The 19,808-nt window shown below is 43.8% G+C and overlaps 1 long non-coding RNA gene across 1 annotated transcript; it reads right to left on the reverse strand.

The window, feature by feature from the left end:
* Positions 1-368: 368 nt before the first annotated feature.
* Positions 369-19,636, reverse strand: LOC142577923 (uncharacterized). Its single transcript, XR_012827104.1, has 3 exons — positions 19,313-19,636; positions 7,482-7,726; positions 369-444 (listed from the first exon to the last, which is right to left on the reverse strand). It is a non-coding gene; the product is annotated as an uncharacterized LOC142577923 (long non-coding RNA).
* Between the last annotated feature and the right edge of the window lie 172 nt (positions 19,637-19,808).

Here is a 19,808-nt window from a genome sequence, read left to right on the forward strand (position 1 = left end):
CTGTTCACAAATTTTTTACAGCCACTGAACACTGCTACCAACATCTGGCCTGACAGCACTGGTGTCATGTCTGCCCCATCCCCATAATGAACATGCAACAGCCATATGAAGAGGTTATTTATGTTATTTATTACTAGGAAAAGAAAGATAGGAAGAAAGGCCTTTTGAAGAGGTTCTTCTTCCCACTTTTGTTCTTTGTACTGTCATTATTACCCTGTTTGTCTCCATTTACAACTGATATAATTGGTTGCCTAACAACTACTACTCATTGCCAGGACTTCATCCTGATGTATGCAGCGCATTTCATTAGAACACTTGTTGGTGCTGACCTGCTTGTAGCCTAGTTAGTAAATCACAGGACTTTACCTCTAAGCACAGGTAGATGTCCCATACTTGACAGAACCAGCTATTGCGGTTACACCATGGTGAGCTTGCACTCACAATCTGCACAGTGGTTAGAAAATTTTAGGTAAACTCCATTGCCACGATTATGAGCTCCTCATTTGTATCTTAATTCCCATCCACAGCTACACTTCTGAAGTTAAGAAGCTGAGGGGGCATGTCGAAGCATAATCACAGATTATGCCCAGCAAAATCCTGCCATCTATGCAACAAACTTTTCTCTAATGCCTACCACATAGCTACCAACTTTTATGATTTAATCGAAAAATGCCTAATTTTTACAGCTTGTTTACGACTGTCATATAGACACCAACGATTTTACTATTCATTCTTTATTTACAATACTGTTGGCCATAAGGCCATTACAGAGTGGGTTTTAAAGCATCGCAAATACAAAACTGGGTGTTACAACAATAATAGGTTTTCAAAAATACAAACTACATGTTACAACAGTAAGTTACATCCACGATGTGTCAGTCGTACAAAATGGGTAAAAGCCATAATTTGAACAGTAGTTATCAAAATACAAACTGGATGTTACAAGAGTAAACTACATCAACGAAGTGTCAGTCATAGAAAACAGGTAGGCTAATAATTTGTACAGTAGTAGAACACTTTGGCAATTAACTTTTAAGTTACATCAACAAGGTGACAGTCATCGAAAACAGGTAATCATTTTAAAAGTAGTACAATACTTTCGCAATCAATTTTCTAACTTCTAATTCATGAAAAACACTCGAATTCATAAAACAGATGATATGTGGTATATGGTACTAGTTGAGAAAAAAATGTGTCGATATGTATCTCTGACACAACGAACATTGGGTCATGCCTTTTCCTGTGAGTTCACTTTTTTGTAGGAGCTGAGTAAGCTGCAATGTCGACGTTAAAATGGCGCTTACAAAGCAAAAATAGGAATTTCAGTCTTGCCACTAGGCACCGCTGCGATAGAGGTGGTAGTTGAAGCATCTTTAACATCTCTGTTACCAAGCTGGCGGAGGAATGCTTGGACAAAATAAACCGTGCAGCCCTTCTCTGTACCCTTTCGAGTTCATTTATTTGACCTACTTGGAACGGATCCCATATAATGCTTGCGTACTCTAACTTTGGCTTTATGTAGGTTAGAAACGCAGTTAGTTTGCCAGATTGAGGCGCAAGCTTCAACGTTCCATGCAGAAACAAGATTTTTTTTTTTCAGCAGTGCCTGTGATATTCGTGACATGCGTTTTCCAGCTTAGGTTCTTGGTGACAGTTATCCCTAGCTATTTGAGTGCATCAACTGTAGCGAGTATTCGGGAGTTCACAAAGTATGTGTGATCCAAGGCATCCTTTATCTTATTCAATACCCTAAAGATCTGTTCTTTGTTTGTTTATCTTCATTTTCCAGTTTTCACACCCCATTTCAATGGGTCAAGGGCGTCACTCAGCAATTTTTGATCATTGGTGTCATTAATTTCCAGGTAAAGTAGACAATCATCTGCATACTAACGTACGGTGATGTCTTCACTAATACCAGAACTGATATCATTAAGGTATGGCAAAAATAAAACACAACCTAAAATAGACCCCTGCAGTAAGCTTTAGCTCACAGTTAGGGTGGACAATTTTATGACATTCATTTGCACATACTGTGTTCTACCAGACAGATATGCATGGATCTACTATACGAAATTGTGATTAATTCCCACTTGTGCCAATCTGCTCATTAAAAGAGAGTGAACGACTCTGTCAAGGGATTTAGCGAAGTCTAACCAAATTGTGTCAAGTTGTTTTTTGTTGTTCAAAGCACTAGAAAAGTTGCTTCCATTAGCTGCGTGGTAGTAGAAAGGCATTGCCTAAACCCATGTTGATTAGGAAAAAAAAAGGCTTTGTTATATACAAAATAAGTGTATATGCAGTTCGATATAATATGTTAGAGTAGCTTGCAGTAAACACAGCTCAAAGATATGGGACAATAATTAGACAATTCTTAGTTGCTGCTTGTCACCTGTTTTACGTATTGGGATTACTTTTGCCACTAGCCAATCGTCTGGAAGTTGTTTTTGAGTGATTGACACAGTAAATATTACAGTTAAAGCTCGATATAACGAAGCCGGTAAAATTGGCAATTTGGTTCATTATATCGAAATTTCGTTCTATTGAAATTCGACTTTTCACTCAAATAAGTACAGTCGCCTATAGATTTTTCTTGCACGGAAAAGGCCCGCAGAGTTTTCCAAACTATCGGGCAATCGAAGAAAGCAAATTTGAATGAGAAAACAATTAATTTTGATATATTTGAAAGTCGGCAATGAATGATACGGTTTCATGCCACATACGTCGCCAATATGTTCACATCGGCGGTATGAATTAAGCGAAGCCAGCCACGCTTTCGCATGCAAATCCGGCTGACGGCGTCGCCCGCACTGGGACGACGCTATCAGGAAAAGCGCCGGCAGCGGGGAGCGAATGCTTCGTCTGCCTCTCGCTCCAACGGGTCACCGAAGCTCCAGATTATACAACTTCCAATACTAAACGTGTGTGAACACAGCCTACCTGGTGCCACGCCGCCTCAGCATGTGCACTCTTTGCACATTCTGTAGCAGGGTGCATGGCTGCGTATGCGCTCAGCCATGCTTACAGCTATGCGCAGCCCCAACCGAGACACGGCAGAAATCGAGACACCAACTTAGCCCCCAGTCGGCTTCCCCTTCCCACCCACCCTCTTGCATGCACTTGATCATGTTACCACGTACTCGCTTCCCCCTCTTTTTCTGCTTTTGCTCGTGCCGGAAGGCGTCATTCGTGAAGCCACCATCTTTCTTGTCTCATCCACGCACACTTTCACTCGCACCTAAAACACACAGCGTGTGGGGCGAGATAGGTTCCTATTGCACTTGGACTTTACGTGGAACATGATTCGGCTCCACTTTGGCGGGTGGCTCTTGTCATGCAGGGACCGATTCGAGAGGTGCATTTGCAAGCACTGCTTTTAATTCAATCATTCGACCCTCTGCGTCAGCAGAAGTTTCCATTTATTGTCTCGGCATTCCTTTGCAGTGACATCAAAATTTCTTTGTATTCAAATCGCATACAAACACACTTCATCATAATGAGATTCTAAATGCATGGTGCTCTATGGGCAAGAGGTTATGAAAAGTTTAATACTTCGTTATATTGAACACCGTTATATCGAGATTTAACTGTATCTCCAAGTAGTGGCCTACCCATTTCATATAACTTCGTGAAAATGTGTTCGGTATTTTGTCCGGGCCAACAGCTTTCTTTTTCATCCATCCAAAATAAGAGACAGAATTCCTTCGTACGTTACTGTTATGTCAGACATTGGTGCGCAATAGTACTGATATCAAGGAAAAGGCAATGAACCAACTTGATCTGAAGGTATAAAAACTCGCTGAAAATATGAATCAAAGCATGGCAATATCACTGTGGGGTCAGTCACACGTGCATCATTTACGACTACGCTGTAAGATTTGCTATCCCTATGCCATAGATAGCGCCAAAAAAACATTGTGAGGACGATTTAATGATGCTTGTGAGGGTGTTTGCATGTTATTTATCTTTGGCTTTTGTCAGCATGTTTTGTAGTAGCACTGACATGCTGGATCTTTTCCGACAATGCCTTTTCGTTTTCTGTCTTTGGCGACTGATCCTTCATTTAAGGTGGATGATCTCGCGGGTAATCCATGGGTTCTGTTTGTTTGTCCTTTTCTTTGTAACAGGTATGAAGCTGTCAATGAAATGGGAGATAATAGCTTTCACTTTAGCCCGCATTACCTTGACATCAGACTCGGTGCTGAAATGAGCTAAGGAGTATGAGAGATAATAAATCGTACTAGTGTCATCGGCTTTCGAGAAATTTGGTGCACAGTATTGTGCTTTGTTTGAATGAATGCTAATTTATGATTCAATATTCCCTTGTCAACTGTTGTAATTATCAAAGCACCTGTCAAGAAATACTAAATCTGTTAGATTCTGCTGCAACTGCCGTGCGTGTACTTTCCTGAACTATTTGCAATAAGTCGTGGGAAAAAGCTATATCAATGAGTGACACTTTGAACATTCTCGTGAACCTACAACGACAGATGCCTAATCGATACCTGGTAAAGTCCCCCAAAAGAATGATACAACCATATTGTGGCTTTTGTTCATCTAAATAACTCTTGATATCCTGTAGGTACAAAGCCAACTTATTAGGCGCTCTGTAAATTTCCCCGAGAAGGACTAAGGCATTGTCAATGCTAATGTTGCACCACACATTCTCGTGGTTTTGGATAACTTGCAAACGTATGGATTCAACATCTTCTTTAAAAAACATGGCAACACCACCTCCTCGGGATTCACAGTAATTCCGCATTATCTTACAACCGGGCAGTAGTAACTCATTGTCTCATGTGTCATGATGTAGCCATGTCTCAGTAGCTGTCACAATGTGTGGGTCATAGCTGGCTAGAATGTATTCTAGGTCGCCACTTTTATTTACCAGACTTCCAGTGCTTAAATTGACAAGACGAAACTTGTATTTTTTGTTGTGCACACATATTCAGTCCTGGCTACTTTGCACTGGTGGGTGTGGACTGCGCTTAACCTTGACTCGACGGTTTCTTGAGTGGTCCCAATAAAACGCCTCTATATTGATATATACAGGGTGTCTACCAAGTTGACATTTCCAAATTCCCTGAGTTTTCCAGGTTTTCAATGAGTGCCTTTGCAAAATTCCCTGAGTGATGCAGAACTATGTTTTATGTGAAGACGGGCTGAAACCATATCTCCCGATGCTGTCACTCTCTAGTAAGCATACGAAAAAATTTATAAAAAAACAACTTAGTTCAATTTGAATACTAAGGAGTACTGTTTATGTTATTCAAATAGAGAATAGAAGGGAGGGGTTAGTTAAATGCACAGCAAATAAAATGTCTTCGAAAGAAATTGCAAATCGAGTTGGACATTCTCAAATACAAATAAAAGGGAGATGCATACAGAAGCAACTATTCTCAAATATGAGCCATTTCTACCAACAGATAGCAAGCTCAGTGGTATGAGGCCTGAACTTTGTCACAATTGAGATTCTCTCTCAACAGCTCGTAAGTCAACCTGAACTGTCCTGACATACTCTCAGCCCACGCACGATGCCTCAGTGTCATGTTTCACTGCTTTAAAGAATTTATTTGGTTTAGATGAGAAACACCTGCATCTCGGCATCAGCCAACACTTTGTTTTTTTTCTTTTTGAGCTCAAGCTCCTTCAAAACGGCGGCAGCACGCTTCCTTTCCCGTTCATTCTTCAGTGCGTAGGTCCTTTCTGTTCTTGTCCTCCTTCCGCCACTAGTTCGCCCCACAGACCACTTGAAGCATCTTCTTGGTCAGTTGCACCGTCCACATCCGATTTTTCGAACTCCCTAAGGGCCGCGAAAACGTCAGAAAAATTTTCCATTTGGAAAAAATAAACGCATGTCATTTACTGCCCTTCAGGACTCAAACCGCCACAGGCACATTTGAAAACGCTCTGAAGGCCTGCCGGTACACGTATTAGGCATATCGGTGCTCGTACTGTGACAGGAAATACCGGGTTCACGCGTGTGTAATTAAGGAATACATACTGTGTCCCATGGCAATAGCCCCTTCTCAGGCTTGTTATGTTTCACCGCAATACTTTCGCGTATGCTTCACCAAGTAACATTTGTGCACAGAGGCAAAGCTGACTTTCGGGAACCGGCATTATGCAACGCACTGTGCTTTCCAAGCTTCTAAGCCAATCGCGACGACCACAAATGCGGAGTCCATGCCATTGCTGACAGCAGCGAATTCTTTCAATAAAAAACACGGCATCCAACGGCAACAAGCTTCATAGTGAACGTCGAAGCATCTAGGCCTAGCGTTGCCGCCGTGGCGGCTACGGCTGCCAGCGGATCTACGTGCGAAAGCGCCGGTTCGAGGCGGCAAGGTAACCAAAATGCCAGCGGTGGTGGCTTTGATTAATGCCGCTTCAGACCTGCGGTCACGGAAAAACCTCCGGAAAATTGGAAGGCGAAGAGTTCTTACGTCCGGAATTTCAGACGTTCTGATGCATTGACGCTATGGGGCACGTAGTGGTGCCGCGAAGCCGTCCAAATTATCGGGAATACTGAAAGTCGGTCATTGACTGTACACTGGCAACTCCTCCAGCAGACGACAGGACGTCAAAGACGATTCATTTCTATTCCTGTCTGTTACTCGAGCCAGCATTACCTCGACTTTCGACCCTTTCAATAAAATTACACCTAATTTTCCCTGATGGAAGCACAAATTCCCTGAGTTTTCCCTGAGTTTTTCCAGACTATTCAAAATCCCTGAGAATTCCCGGTTTTCCCAGTTTTCCCGGTTGGTAGACACCCTGAATATAGTTTTTCGTAGTCAATACGCACATGCTGTCTCTCCTCCCTTTCCTTCCCAGTGGAGTTCCAAAGCAATTTACGTTTAGCTAAGGTTTCTTTTCAGAAGTTATCTGAAACTAATATGCCACTTCCTTTCAGATTCTTACAATTTTTGTAGATTTCTGCCTTTTCTCTGCAATTGTTTAACCTTGAGACAACAGGGTGAGGCCTCGCGGTCTGCTTTTTTACAGTTATGTGCATGTGCGCGCTTGACAGTGCTTAGAGTGACACGAAGCTTCTTTTCCATCACATATTTTAGCACTTTACTGCGCAGGCCATCTGGTGACTCACTCTCCTCCTGCGGCATTCCAAATACCATTAACTTGTTCTGTCTGCTCCTATCATCGAAGCTAATAAGCCTTTCCTGTTGCCTTTGAATAGCTGCATCTATTTTTTTTACTGTTTTCGTCAGCTGTCAGATAGCTTAACTTTTAGTGCTCTTTGAGGATTTGTAGGCTGTTTTCAAACTGTTTAACCATTTTGAGTAATCTTTTGGCCCTCACGTAATTATTTCAGAAGAGCCTGTGTAAATACACGGGTTCTGCTCAACGTCTCCAGAAAGCAAAAGACGTCAACTTGCAAACACACAATACACCACCTTTGGGCAAGGCAACACTATAATAGAGCAATTGTCGCTCTTCTAACTACAGAAGGAGTAATAGCTGACCTGGTCAAGGAACAGAAGTCAATTTTTAGTTGACATGGCTTCCAGCATGGCCCACTGGAAGTTGCATGCAAGGGCTCCGGCTTTATACGGCAAGGTGAATATCATATGATCCATCCATGACGTCTAAGTTCTCGTACTGCGGCTGTGATGGCGGCATTCCGCTCGAAACCAGCACCGTCAGAAGCCAGTGTAACAGGAGACGTATTCTATGCCACTGCTTGAAAGACTGCACTGATCAGCACCACCTGTTCAAGGAACAGAAGAAGGAACAGACTTTTAGTTGGCATGGCTTCCAGTGTGCCACTTTGCCCGCATGCACTTTGCCCTCATGCAAATGAAGTGCCCACACTCTTTAATCACATGCAGTTTATGGCAAAACTTATTTCAAACATGTAAATATGGTTGCCAACAAATTTTCAGAGCTGGCTCGACATTTTGGACTTGCCCGATTATTCATGCACACCCGAAGCAATGCCACCTACTCAACTGAACCAGTATGTAACGGAAACAAACTTTTCAGCTGCAATTACAAAAATATTTCACGAATAAATACCTCGTGAATATTTTCGTTTGTATCATTCCAGCTGCGACTATAAAGAAGGGCCTGTTGCCACTATCCCTGCAGAACAAAGCCTGTGAACTATATTGATAGACAATAAACATCTTCAATATTAAAACAACTTTTAGTGTATTTATTAAACAAAAATGTTTTCTTTTTGGGCATTGACTAATATTTTCAAACATTCAGGTTGGCAGGTCTGCCACCATGTTAGATCAATTACACTGCATTATCAGCTTTGAGGAATGCTCTTGCGACAAGAACATTTATGATGCTGACAAGCAGAAGCATTTCCAGGACACAGCCTGGCTGTCATTGATGTGGACATGCTGTATTTTTGACGTGCCGCAAGCATGGCCGTATGACATTGCCTCTTTGGCCATGCGTCAAAATACGGATGCACTATGGCAGACATTCGTTCTACCATCTGAGCTAACAAGGAGGCTAGGAGATGGCAGCGCAAGGCCAAATTAACCAATAACTTGAGGTGCAGGATCAATGAATATGACAAAACATTTTGTTTTTCATGAAAAAATTTGCAGAACTCTATTTCTCTTCTGTCCATAGAGCTCCCAGTACATATGTCACTGAATTTTGGATCCATGCAGTGCTTTTTAACGAACATAGAACATTGGACAGAGTGCTAAACAACTGTGGAGATTGCATTTAACCCCCTTTTCCATATTTATTTTTGTGCAAAGTCGCATTTCTGTTCATATGATGTCGTCTTTCATGTAGCACCAAAGTTATCTGTAAAGATAAATTGAATGAACCTAGCCAAATCTGAAACTTACATCTTGGAGTTTGTATTTTTCCATAAAGAGACCCATCTTTAAACTGCTCGTTTATGAAATGCTGTAGACAGGGAAACGGTGCCCGCTGGCTGTCTCTTTACATGCACCCATCTTTCACCCTTTCACCCACATTACCTGGAGCTTGCCGCTTTTCAACAGCGTAGTTTTCATGTGCTACAACTGAGGCTTTGCAGTGCTTAACACACGACACAGTGCCGCGATGCTTCAGAAATTGCAGCACTCGTAGTTGGCCAGTGTTTGAATATACTATCTTGCTACTTTTGGTGGTGCATAGAGAAGCATGTTTTAATCTGAAGACATTTTCATCAGGATACATTAGGGGCCTCAGAGGGGTCCTGTTGCAATCGTTGACTTTGGGACCGTTGTCTACATACTCTCTGTACATAATCATTGTTTGTGGAATGGATAATAAACTGAAACTGTAAGATGTAAACTGCGGGCCACACAGACAAAAGCCATTTGTGGGGCTCATACCACTGTCTTTAGTGTTATCTGTCATTAATTTACCTTGGCCACAAAGGAGGAGGAAGAAAAACTTTACTTTCGTCAGATGTTAGAGTTTTTTGAATTACTGGGTGCCTTCTTCTGCCAGGCAGCATGAGGTAGCTGTAAGTCCTTGACTTTCGGCGATATTCAAAGGCCAGTTGACTGTCCACAGCTGGACTGCAGGATACAAGCTGAATACCACTACCTCCCGGTCCAAAGGGTTATTAAGTTAGAGTTCCACCCTAGGCTTTAGCCCGGGGCAGTTGCTCAACACGTGTGTCAGGTCCCCCTTATGGGCATTGCAGTTTTTGCATTTAGCTGAGGAGCAGCTCAGATAATTATTAGTGAATACTTGTAAGGGTTGGCAAATGAGCCAGTCTGCAAATGTCTCCAGGTATCCTGTTGCAGTTTATCCAGTGATTTATATGGAGGGAAGTATTTTTGTCTACCTTCGTGGTCGTGCATAGTAATTTCATGGAATGTCACCATGCAATCCCTCGCTGAATGCAGGTCAAGGCCTCCCAATGCCCGGCTGAAGAAACCTCGGGCGTAATTGTGGGCAGCCTCATTTCCTGGGTGCGAGGAATGTGCCGGGACCCAGACGATTAGAATCTGGCAACCAGATGGCAGAAATTTGTTTTAAATTTGCAGGGCTGGTTTGTGGATTTTGCCACTGGCAAAATTTCTAACTGCAGTTTCAGAATCGCTAAAAATCATTTTCGCAGTGGTGCCATTTGTAGCCAGAGCTATAGCTGCCTCTTCTGCTTCCTATGCATGCATGTAACTTAGTGTTGCTGCGGAGTGAGTCTGGCCTTGAATGTTGACTACGCCTATAGAGAAGGCATCTTGGCTTGGGTATTCCGCAACGTCGACGTGGACTATATCCTGCAGGCCCGAGTAGTGCTTATGTAGAGCTTTAGCTCTTGCTCTCCTTCAGTCCTTATGATGCTCAGGATGCATGTTTTTTTGGTATTGGGTCAATCCTTAAATTTCTGTGGTATATTAGTGGGAGTTTACATATTGAGGTGTGTGTGGATCCATATTGGATCACCTCTCCAGTTGAGCTAGTTTGTAAGCCTCGGCCAGCTCCTCTAGGGCTTTGTGGATTCCTAATTCTAGGAGCTTCCCATTAGCCGTGTATCTAGGGGGGTGAAGGGATTATTTTTACAATTGTCTAATTAGACAAACAATTTTATTCTTTTCAGCCGGGTAGGGGTGCAGGTGACGAGGGGAGGGAACATAACATCCAGCTCAGGATGAAGGCTTGGACAAGCTGCCCGAGATCAACTTCCTTGATGCCTTTACGTTTGTTTGCTACTCACTTAATTAGCCTGCCTGTTTGGCTAATGCACCCTATGGTTTTGCTTAGGGCAACTGCATTCTTTCCGTTGTTTGTATGTGTATCCCCAGAATTCTAAGCGTCTGCACTTCTTGCACGTATGTGCCATCTACCATCAGCCTGATATCTGGGTGAGCTGTTTCTGCTTGTGGTTGAGCCCTTATAATCAGAAGTTCTGACTTTTGGGGGGAGCACGAGAGACCTATTTGATTCGCATGATATGACATTCGATCTACTCCTGCTTGTAGTGTTTCCCCTATGTCACTATCGCTTCTGGTATTAGCCCAGAGTTTTTTGCTGCCAAGTTGCAATGTGGAAGATGCGACGGAGCCTAGTCAGAATTTGGCAGTCCTGACAGAGAGGAAGGCGTTGATATAGTTGCAAGTTTTGTGCCCGACATTGTCTTTATCCAATGCAAGCATGATTGCTTCATGCTTAACATTATCAAAGGCTTCTGTTAGATCTAGGACTAGGACAGCTCTAGTTCTCTTCCGGTGAATAGGATGTACAACCTATTCTGAGAGATTTAGCATGATGTCTTGGGTTGATAGATTTGCTCTAAAGCCTACCATGGTGTGCGGGAAGTAATTCCTGTAATCTACTTGGCTCTGAAGCCTGCTTAGAATTACATGCTCTAGTACTTTGCCTAAGCAGGAGGTGTCAGATATGGGCCTGAAGTCAAGCTTCTTTCCCGATTTCGAGATGAAGAAGATCTTTGCATGCTTTCATGATGAGGGAAGTTCCCCCCTTTCCGAACATTCATTAAAGTATTTAGTAATTGCTTCAATCAAGGCATCATCTAAATTTCTTAGTGATTTGTTTGTAATCCCATCCATGCCTGGAGCCAAGGAGGCCTGAAGTCTTTGAAGCGCAGCTCGCACTTCAGACTCATGGATCTCCTCGTCCAGTTTGTGGTTCAGGGTTCCCAATTAGCTCGGCAGAGAGACTTTGACGTCTCTACGTGCCTCTATCCGAGTTCCTCAACGAGTTCTTTATCTGTGAATGCTTGGGTATGCACTAATCAAATGATATTTTTACTGTGTGCTGTTTTGCTGTTCTCCGGACCCAGCAGGTGTCTGGGGAGGTGCCAAGCATCCTTGAGTCCAAGTTTGCCACTCATTTGGTTGCAAACTTGGCCCCATTTTTGCCTGGCAAGCTGTTGTGCATAACCTTCTCTTTGGATAGCTTTGCAATATTAATGCGCAGTGGCCAATTGAGTTTCTGCGTTTGCCACCTTTTCTGCAGACAGTTGTATGCTTCCCACATATGCAGCAGCCGAGTGTCCACAGATTGTGGTGCCTGTGAGTATGGGATTGAATTGGTTACTGTTTTAACATCACTGATAAGATCTTTGACCCATTGCTCTAGGTTGTTTATCTGATGCCCTGCGTTTTGATCCCCGAGTTGGCTGAATTTGCCCCAGTCTGTAATGTGAACAGGTTTTCTGCCTCTACCTCTGAGGTTTTTGGCAGTCATAGTAGTTGCCACTATGTAGTGGTCATTACCTAGGTTAGTCATGGTGTTCTGCCATGTCACTTGCCTTACATACTTTGTGAGCGTCAGGTCCAGAGATGTGTTAACATGTGTGCTCCTACCAATTCTAGTAGGGGTGGTTGGGTCTTCATGTATGGTAAGGCACGCATCCTGGATTTAATTCCAGAGGTCCGTGCCTTTCTTATTGGCTCTGTATCCCTAGGTCATGTTTTATACATTAAACTCCCCCACTATAACTAGTGGATTATGTTAAGAAGTTTGAGTGTCCCATTTATTGCTTCAATAATGGTAAGGTGTCCTCCCTTTGGGTTGCTGTATAGATACAGCATATGGTATACAAACGTAGGCATATAATAAATGGTAGGCAGATATTATATAATAAATGTAGGCATATAACTAAATGGTAGGCATACTTTCCACATGAATATGGTGGGTATGCTTACCGTTTTTGGAATTCTACTAGGAGACAGTCCAAGTCGGACATTTCTAGGTCATGTTCTATGGCCGTTAGGTTTCTCTGGACTAATGTGGCGATTTGGTATTTCCCTGAAATTTTGTTTTCGTAGGTTTCATAGTTCTGCAGTTTAACACTGCCATGTGTTTCCTTCAAGGCAACGAGGTTAGGGGCTTTTTCATTAAGGTTTTGTACGTGAAACTGCAGGTTACTTCATTTTTTTTCCAAAGCTTCTACAGTTCCATTGCCAGATTGTTATGTCATTATGCATTCCCACTATGCTGAAGTACATGGGGGGTTTCTGAACGCTGCCTGGCACCTGAAGTAGTTGCGCCTTGCTCAAAGGTGGATGTAGAGCTAGCAAAGGCTACTTCTTGTTTGCTTTGTCTGGCCTCAAGTGCCTCAATAGTGCAGCCTTGGCCACAGAAAATTTCCCCCCTCTGCTGAACATGCAACAACATGGCCCAGAAGGAATTAGCAACTCTCAACTAAAATTGAAAGCAGGCATTTCTAACAGGTCATCTAACCTGTCATTTCTAACCTGTAAGGTGTCATGTTTTAAAGCGAAGCTTTTAAAGCAAAGCTTTATCTGCCTCTTCCCCCAATTGCCCAATGCTGCTGCTGCTGCGGCTGTCTTGCATGCCACATCGGGGGTGGTTCAGAGCGTAGAAGAGAGGAAAGTAAACACGAGAAACACGTTTGGACCTTTGAACCACGCCACATGCGGACAATGCCCTATGGAGCTCTCTCGGCATCGCCACATTAGTGTCTTGATATTGGAGAGTCTTGGAGAGGCCTTTGCCCTGCAGTGGGCGTAACCAGGCTGCTGCTGCTGATGATGATGAGCTCTAATTATCCGTGACCCCCCGCAACAGCATTGCAGAAACTGCTGCGATTACCTTTCTACTAACGTGCAAGTCCAGAGGAAAGCTAGACAGAATGGTGGAGGGGGCAGAAATAGGGTAGAACCGATGCAGTCGCAAAATGAGTGAATAACAGCCTTGCCACTGTCGCAGCTTCAAAAAGGGGAGGTGGGGGCATAGGGAAAAGGTGACGCGAGAAGGCAAGGAAACGCTACTACTATAGAGATGACAGTGGTTGTGGATAAACTGGATAAATTTAAGTTCCAAGGTACATTATGGTATGTTTCTGCTTTTTCTGAAAAATGAACGCCATGCAAATATGTATGCAGGGAGTACAGAAGCAGAGCTGCATTAATTAAAGTGCGCTGCATGGTCTAGGCGACACTACGGAAGTGGTCGCACATTAAATCAACACTTCTGTGTCCACCGCAGTAGTGTTTCAGCAATGGCATTGCTTGAGGTTGCAGGATTGATCACCACCGCGGCAGCCACATTTCGATGGCAGCCAAATAAGGAAACGCTTGTGAACTTAGATTTAGGGACACGTTAAAGCATGCCACGGTGTCAAAACTAATCTGGAGTCCGCCACTACGGCATGCATCATAATCCAGTTGTGCTTCCGGCACAAACAGCCCCATAAGTCAATTAAAGGTTAATATTTATGCCAGGATGCAATGTGCCAATTGAGACAATGACAATGAGCAACCCTCTCAGAGGTTATAAAATACGGCACACAACAAAGCCTCCAGCAAACACCTATCCCTATGTGTTCTGTGTACTATGCATACAAACAGAAGTTGTGCACGCAAGGTAATGTTTAACATCAACTCACCACTCTCATCTCGGACTAACGCTGAACAAATTAAACATTCACCGTCAACCTCACCACTGATTATCGTCAATCAAAGCAAACAGCACAGAAAGGATTGCCTACATCGATTCCCACAGTGCATGGCTTCTGCATAATTATGTAGACTGTGTCTTTAACACCAATTTTATCATTCTTCTCCTAGTATTTCAGCTATTCTTCCAATGCACTGTCCACCTTATTGTTTAAACCACGAAAAAGATGTGTACCCTCCGCCTTCTGAGACAACCCAAATCTTCTTTCTTCTTTTCTTATGAGGACTGTCTGGGACTGGAATGGCCTTTTCACTGATGCCGTGCACCCCTCTGATCTACATCATTTCAAGGCTGCCATAGAATCACACTTCAGTCAAGTAACCATGCATCCCTTATGCAATACCCCATACCCCCGAGCCTTTGAGGTACTATTAAATAAATAAACAAACTATATAAATAAAATAAATAAATATGTATTTAGCCTGGTGCCTGATGCAGGTTTGGGAGGCGTTATTTGTTACGGGACATATAATTTTTCAGTGTAGTTCACACGCCCCTGCTCACATTTTGTTGGAATAGTCAGGTTCAAGGACTGCTCCGGTCTCAACACAGCACCCACATGTCCTTGCTGATCTTTGTTGAGGTGGAGCTCACTGTACTTTAGTCATTCTTTGAAGTGTCAGTCACAGCATTCTAATCTCAGCTGATAACATCTTTGATCTTTTCATCTCAGCCAAGAGCATCCACAGCAGTTGTCCAGGCAGTGCCAACCACCATCTCTGGACAATTGCCATGGTGAGGTGCCATTGTTTGTGACGGCACTGTTCTCACAATTCTTCAACATAAACCTGCAGAGCTAGTTTTGCTTGGGAAAATGTTTCCCCATCACTGGCATATAAACATACGGGAGCAGCGTTTGCCACTTCGGCTGTTCCATGGGATCGATTGGATGGCTTGATCCAATGCATTGCCGAGTTATCTAGCACATAGTCCAATTAACAATGAACATAATTTTTTATGGATGATTTTGCACGCAGCCACTGCAAGTTTGCCATGTTGTGACTGGTGGAGTCATTCTCATCACTGTATCACATTGTTGCAGCCAATCACTGCTCTGGCATCCCACCAGTCTAGTTATCACAATCTGCAACATGGCACAGTCATGCCTAGCTTTCCTCTGGTATTATCACATACACAGCACATTGTTTTGCTTTTTGGCACCAACCATTTTTTACCAGGTTATAACCATTAACAATTTATAATTCAGCATAAGGCGCACATATACCATATTCAAAATTTCTTTAATGTTGCCGATTCTACGCTGAAACAGACTTGTCTAACCGGATCGTGAGTGTGATGTGAATAGTGCCGCAGATTTTTTTTATGTACACGAGCATCAGCGATTGCACTGCAATGTACAGCGATACACATGAAAGTAGCAGACGGATTTGACCCACGAGTTGAGATTCGATGACGGTGCTTGCCAGTATCGTTATGATTTGGGTGTTTCTTGCTTTTCTGGGCACAAGTACACTCAATAAAAAGTTTGATTTTTAGCTCACAGTATTAGCATACCACCATTTTCTTCTAGATTGTCACTATGTAAAAGTATATAGAATCATACCTGCCAACTTTACAATTCATAAACGTTGACGGACACGATGACAAAAGGGGAGGGGAGAAATAGCATGTATTTTCTTTTTTGAAGTTTACCCTGAGACCATGTGTTCTGTGAGATACATATGCATGTTATTAGCAATGATTTACCTTGAACTCTAGTGCACAAGCAGCACCGAACTTGGAGCAGCAGACACTGAATAACAATACAAATAGTTTTTATATCACAATGAATTTCTCAGCGATTCTATTGTTGCTGATTTTACCTGAATCCGGAACACACATGAATAAACTTGCAAGGCAGTAACCCCTGTAATGACCTTTCAACGACTTCAAAAGATATGGTCAAGCGCCGACAAGCGAAGATTTTTCGCAAGAATTTATTGTCTATAAAATCATAGAGCAGGCCCAAATTTACAAATGTTATGTGAAATTCGGGAGAATTGACAGGTATGTACCCAGTGGCGTAGCTAGGTCGTCTAGCACCCGGGGCCCATAGGTCTTCTATCACCCCCTCCCCGGGTGTAGCCGGCGGAAGGAGGGGTGTCTTCAGACATATATGACACCCCCCCCCCCCGCTCACTGGCCCCTTGCACCCGGGGCCCACGGCCCCCCGGCCCCTCGGCCCCCCCTGTTGCTACGCCACTGTATGTACCATAGTTAGAATAGTGGAAACACAGCACCACGGAGATATGAAGAAAGTAAGCTGCTCTTACCCATAATTTGAGCTCTCCCATGAGAACATAATGCTTCCCTAATGCTTCCATGGGCCTGCATGATAGGATGTAATAGTGGGCGTTTACATTATGCACTAATTACCACTTTTCATTCTTCCTTTTTCTCAATATGAGCCTATATCATTCCTTATACCCTGTTGAAAGGCAGCCAGTATAGTATTGATAGTGTTGCTGTGTGCACTTTAGATTCGGCTTTTCTCCTAATATATCATTTCCTTCCACCCTTGCACAGTAGCACAACTAGTGTTATCTCTGATTACAGATACTCGTCTTTATCTACCTTTTTTTCTAGCACCCCCAACTAGGCATGAATTTAATTGTGTACGGGAAATAAGCTGTATGTAACAGTCAACCACCACAGGTGGTGCTAGAGCTACCTTGCTAAAGTAACTGCATGCATTATTTCAGTGCGTGCTCGCGTTAAACGCATTACTGAATATCGGCAGTTTGCGCTCGATTGCTATAGAAAGTGCCCCATGTGCAACGCTACTGTCCGCAAATGTCACGCTGTGGCTTCGTTCACGTCATCCCGAGTAGGTGAGGCTAATTGTCATGTGACTTCCGCATCTGTACTAGACCCTAATAAAGTTGTACTCACTCACTCATTGTCACCTGACAGTTGGCCAAGTTTCAGGTCAGTTTAAACACACCAAGAACAAAACCCAAGACATCACACCTGCATATGGTCTGGAGCAAGAAGAGCCAGTACAAAGAAATCTATTCCTATTCAGTGCACAGAGTTGAATTCGCGACAATGTTTAATTTAAAACAATGTTGAAGACAGTTCAAGTGTTACAAGCCACATGGATGGCGCAAGTTCTGAACAGTTGAAGCTGTTGAAGGAGCATTCTAAACACAGAGATTCCAAACAAATATGCATTTCACAGAGCGCAATGTGATGATTCCATTAAACGACTGCTGCATCACTATGGTCAATGCCATGGTGTACTCAAATGTTTCCAGTAGCCAGTGCATCACATCAATACAAAGCCGCAGTGAGGATTATTGGCTTTGTGTCTCGCCCACGCTAAATTAGGTTAGCTGAGGTTTAGGTTACCTTAGGTTAGCGCAAAAGGCGTTAGGGTGGCATGGCGTATACTCACAGCGGTTACGCCATGCAGATTTTTGTCTTTGCGTCTCGGCCACATTAGGTTAGGTTAGCGTGAGAGGCATCAGGGTAGCGCGACGTATTCTCATAGTGGTTACAGGGGCTTCGAGCATCATCAGCGGCCTTTCAGTCACTTGCGTTCAAACGTGGTTGCTAAGGCGCTCCGACTTCTTTATTTTCACTATATGCGGCCCGGCCTCTACTCCAGTCCCTACTGCTCCTGCGGAAACATCTGTGATTTTATTTTCAAGGTACATCACTGTAAGGCGCGACAAAGCTATGATCCGGCATGACTGACTTAGCACGAGCGCCGCCGGGGCGACACAGTCTGTCCAACACAGCGGTCGCTGTGTTGGACAGAAATGGGGCAATAGAATAAAAAACCATGGGGCGTCAGTACCTATTTCGCCATGCCAGCAGCCAGCATCCCAGCGCAAACAAACTCAACCCCACTCCGCAATGCCGGCATGCCTAGGGACAAATGCATACAAAAAGCGCTAAGAAACCTCCTCTCTAGTGCCTAGGCAGAGTCATATATTCAAGGAGAGAAAGCCCCCAGATTTTAAAGCAAAGCTTTCTTTGCCTCTTCTTTCGACTTTCCCAATGCTGCTGCTGTGGGCTGCTGTAGCGCACACCGCATCGTGGGGTGGTTCAAAGCGTGTATATACATGACAGGCGCGAGTAACAGAGGAAAGGCGACGGGAGAAACTCGTTTTCACTCCACCGCTGGATGGATGGATGTTATGAGCGTCGTAATACCGCGTCGAATGTGCACAACACCCTCTGGAGCTCCCTGGCCGTTGCCACATTACCCGCTCGTAATTATCCGTGACTCCTCTCAAAAGCATTGCGGAAACTGCAGCGCTTCCCTTTCTACTAACGTGCGAGACCAGAGGGGACGCAGATAGAACTGTAGAGAGGAGAAGAAGGAACGGGAATAGAAGAGGCAGTTCCCATATAAGAGAAGGGGGGGAGGGGGGAGGTGACGCGAGAAGGCAAGAAAACGCCACTAGCTTAAGTTAAGGGTACGGTACAGTACGTTGCTGCTATTTCTGAAAAATAAACGCCATGCAAGTATGTCAAGCGGGCAACTTACGCAGTGCGTGCAGAAGCAGAGCCGCATTAATTAAAGCGCACCGCAGGGTCCAGGAGACACTACGGAAGCGGTCGACCGCCAAACCGACACTTCTGTGCCCGCTGCGTTAGCTTTGCGGCTATGGCATTGCCAGAGGTCATGGATTTGATCCCAATTGCGGCAGCCGCATTTAGACGGGGGCTAAATAGAAAACGCACGTGCACTTAGATTTTGGGACACGTTAACGAACATCACGGTGTCAAAATTAATCCAGAGTCCGCCACTACGGCGTGAATGCGATGTGAAGAAATGACAACGCTGGCGCACAACAACCCCTCCAGCAAAGACCTCTTCCTGTGTGTTCTGTCAACGCCTCGTTTTGTATACTAACGCAGACAAACAGCAGTGACGCACGCAAGGTAACGTTTAACATCAACTCACCACTCTCGTATTAGCCCAAACGTTGAAGAACCTAAGCTTTAGCCGTCAACGTCACCGCTAATTATCGTCAATCAAAGCATCCAGTACGGAAAGCTTCGCTTACATTGATTCTCACAGTGCCTGGGATCTGCACCACGTCTGCATAATCTTTTCTTTCTCGCGCCCGCTCTTACGCGCGCCTGCGCAAAACGTCAGGCGATCCCTCAAAAAACCGTCTCGTGAAGTACCGGGCTCGCAGCATATTCGCAGCTTCAAAGAACGAAAATGAGGTCAAGACCGATGAAGACTATCTTCGTTGTGGGACAAGACAAGCCCCGAAGGGTGTACGGGTGTACTTATTATTATATATATATTTTTTGTAGTTCACTATAATTTGTATGATAAACAACAGCGCCATTTCGGCTTGTACTGAAAGCGTTATTTTATATAATTTGCTTTCAAATTTCGCAAATGTGTTTTTGAAATAGCAGTTGATTATCTTAAAATTGTTAACCAA

This window comes from Dermacentor variabilis, chromosome 4 (assembly GCF_050947875.1).
Source record: "Dermacentor variabilis isolate Ectoservices chromosome 4, ASM5094787v1, whole genome shotgun sequence".
In the NCBI taxonomy this organism is placed as follows: Eukaryota; Metazoa; Arthropoda; class Arachnida; order Ixodida; family Ixodidae; genus Dermacentor; species Dermacentor variabilis.